Source organism: Papaver somniferum, unplaced genomic scaffold (genome assembly GCF_003573695.1).
Source record: "Papaver somniferum cultivar HN1 unplaced genomic scaffold, ASM357369v1 unplaced-scaffold_18, whole genome shotgun sequence".
In the NCBI taxonomy this organism is placed as follows: domain Eukaryota; kingdom Viridiplantae; phylum Streptophyta; class Magnoliopsida; order Ranunculales; family Papaveraceae; genus Papaver; species Papaver somniferum.
The window spans coordinates 4,095,485-4,098,535 of NW_020627707.1; the positions used below are offsets into that span (position 1 = coordinate 4,095,485).

Sequence of the window (3,051 nt, forward strand, 5' to 3'; positions counted from 1 at the left end):
GAATTTAAAAACTGCCACTGAACTGTTGATGGATCGGTTGCGTTTGAAACCGATCCCAGTCCGCTCGGTCATTTTTCTGGCTACAACTGTTTTAACTGGTTCCAAATGAGAAAAAAAAAACACAAAAGAAACCAAAAAACTATCCGACAACATGAAATAGATCTCAGAGCTTTACTGAAACCTTGAAAATTTAAAACTATATCGATAATTCCTCCGGTCAAAAAATCTGTGGAACTTGGTCAATTATGCCGATTAACACATCAGTTCTCATCTCGGTGAAAAATAGAAATCAGCTTGGCCAAGGTGAAATTTTTGGTCTCGGATAAATTAAGTGAACTAAATGGATATCTGAGTTGACTTAATAGTCAACCATATAAACGCATGAAATCCAAGAAAAATCGAGTAACTATTGAATAAAATTGATTAATAACGGTGAAATTCGTTTGACATTAATAGGAAATAATACAATTATACCCATGGAATCTAAGAAAAATCGTGTGGAGCGAGCGATGTTGGATAAGGTTAATATATAACAGGTGAAATTGACTAAAGAGTATGGACATTCGGCTAAAATTATCAATAACATGAGAAGCCGATATAATCCAAGAGAAAGTGGGTGAGGTCGACCGACACAAAGTAAAACTGACAGATAAAAAAAGAAATTAAGTGTACTAAATGAAAATTCGATTTGATTTAATAGTTAATCATATAAACCCATTGACTCCAGGAGCAATCGAGTGATGTCGAGTGATATTGAATAAAATTGATTGATAACATGTGAAATTGACTATAGTCAATCGGCGCATACGGTTAAAATGATGAATAATTAGAAGAAAAGCGATATATCTAATTGAAAATGAATGTGGCAACCAAATTTGGTAAGATTGACCGATAACAAATAAAATTAAATGAAGTTGATGGAAATTTGATTTGAATTAATTGGTAACCTTATAATTAAACCAATGGGAATCTAAGAGAAATTGAGTAAGGCCGGGAGAGACTGGATAACATTAATATATAACGGATGAAACCTTTTTCCGGCGACTTCGAAAAAGAAAGTGGCTCCAAGATCGAAACCTGGCCTGGAGTGGACTACTATAAGTCGGAAACTATGTAAGAACTTACCAGTGTATAATATGCCAGAACATGATATTACTTCAAGACTTCTTGACGATATGTATACACGGTATGCATAACCAACTGTTACCATTAGTATGCATGCCGTTTTTATCTAAGTTCGGGACTTACTGGCGATATATATATATACACGGTATACATACTATTTTTATATGACTTCGCGAACTTTCTAGAGCACGTACGCACACAGGTATGTACACTTTTTGGATATGATTTCACAACTGCCAAAGGTAACCATACTCGGTATGCATACCTGGTTGACCTGACATAGTTCGGAAGCGTAAGTGCAAAGGCAAAAGTACATGAAGTAGCTAAGGTTAAGCATACTTGTTGTGCAAACCTTGACCATGGATATAGTTCACTTTTGCTATATGTCTCACACACACTTCTAAGAAAAATTGTATGCCAGAACATGGTTTATTTAACGTTTCAGGGTATATTCTGAAGGAATCTTACCTGTAAATGGATGAATTCATCGTTCGTACGAAGTAGATGGACTTATAGTAGTCCACTCACGGCCAGGTTACGATCTCAGAACCTAGGTATGCAGGATTGACGGGGGGAAATTGTAAGCTACAAATCAATGGCATTATGACTCCTATCAAAAAAATTGGATGTATAATTCTACCACTACCGCTTCCAGCGGCCGCCTCTTACACTTATCACTATTACCACAAATACCACCAGCATCACAACTCCCATCAGCAACATCTATACATGCTCAAAGAAGTAGAAATCAAAACTAGTGCTTAATTTTCTTTTTAATGTTGCCTTTGGATACATATATTTTTCATCCTTGTTAATACAACTTTTTTAAGTTTGCAGGATTAGGTTGATGCTCATGCTGTAGAAATTGAAAGGCCCCCTCAACACCAAATCGGAAGCAAGAGGAGAATCATGTTTGGATTTCGAGGGTGTTCTCTGCTTATTTTTAATAGTCAAATAAATAGAAATTTCTTCGATTGATCTAAACACCAAATTAATTGCAGTTTCAGGTATATGGAAATAACATTACAACTCTAAATACAATTATTTCAGTTTCAGTATTATACTACAAGTGTTGATTAACATCTTTTGTGTGCTTACAATATTGTGTTTTTGTCATTGATAGGCCATGCCAACAGATTTGAATTGCAAGATCCAGTTCTTGACTGTTTGAACTCGAGCATCCAGTGCATGTTGTCTTAGAGTATTAGCTTAACTGATACAAGGGTTCATGTTCGCCCAGAAGAGAGGTACAACTAAAAACTAATTGCTAGATTTTTCTTGCCTCTGGGTTGATTTGTTTTTCAAATTAACTGCTTCTAACTAAAAATGGAATGCAGGATGGTTGATGCTCATGCTGTGGAAGATGATGTAGATTTAGAGGGAAATCAGGTTTGACTTTGAGGATTCTATTTGTTTAATGTCATAAGCCAAATACAAGTTGGTTAACTTAATCGAAACACCAAACTGCTGTTTAAGGTAAGAAGAAATATAAGTACAACTCTAAATCCTATATTTTCAGTTTCAGTAATGAAGTTGAGTTCTGGGCTTTCCTTAAACTAAATATATCTGTAGATTTTGAAATATGAATTGTTTCAATTCATGCTAGGATTTTTTTTATCAAATGTTTGGATATTGCGGCATTTGATGTCCATTGATATTCAGTGAAAGAAGTCACAACATACAAACACGGAAACACCCACCACTACTAGACGTCTAGTCTGTTTATTTAGCATCTTATTTGGCTTATCCGCAGGAACAGGATAGTTGAGGGAAAATGTACATGTGTGTCTTGTTAATCATCTAAAGATGGGTCGTAACTGTCTCAGTGTTCTTAAACGGTGTTTCGAACTCCTAATGGTTGGCAAGGGTGAACTGCTTATTGCAGTCTAGTGTATTTCTTGTATGTAACCATCTAATTAAGCTATC

At 35.4% G+C, this 3,051-nt stretch overlaps 1 long non-coding RNA gene across 1 annotated transcript; it reads left to right on the forward strand.

The window, feature by feature from the left end:
• Positions 1 to 1,980: 1,980 nt before the first annotated feature.
• On the forward strand, positions 1,981 to 2,513 carry LOC113337832. Its single transcript, XR_003354440.1, has 3 exons — positions 1,981 to 2,132; positions 2,249 to 2,372; positions 2,463 to 2,513. It is a non-coding gene; the product is annotated as an uncharacterized LOC113337832 (long non-coding RNA).
• Positions 2,514 to 3,051: the final 538 nt, after the last annotated feature.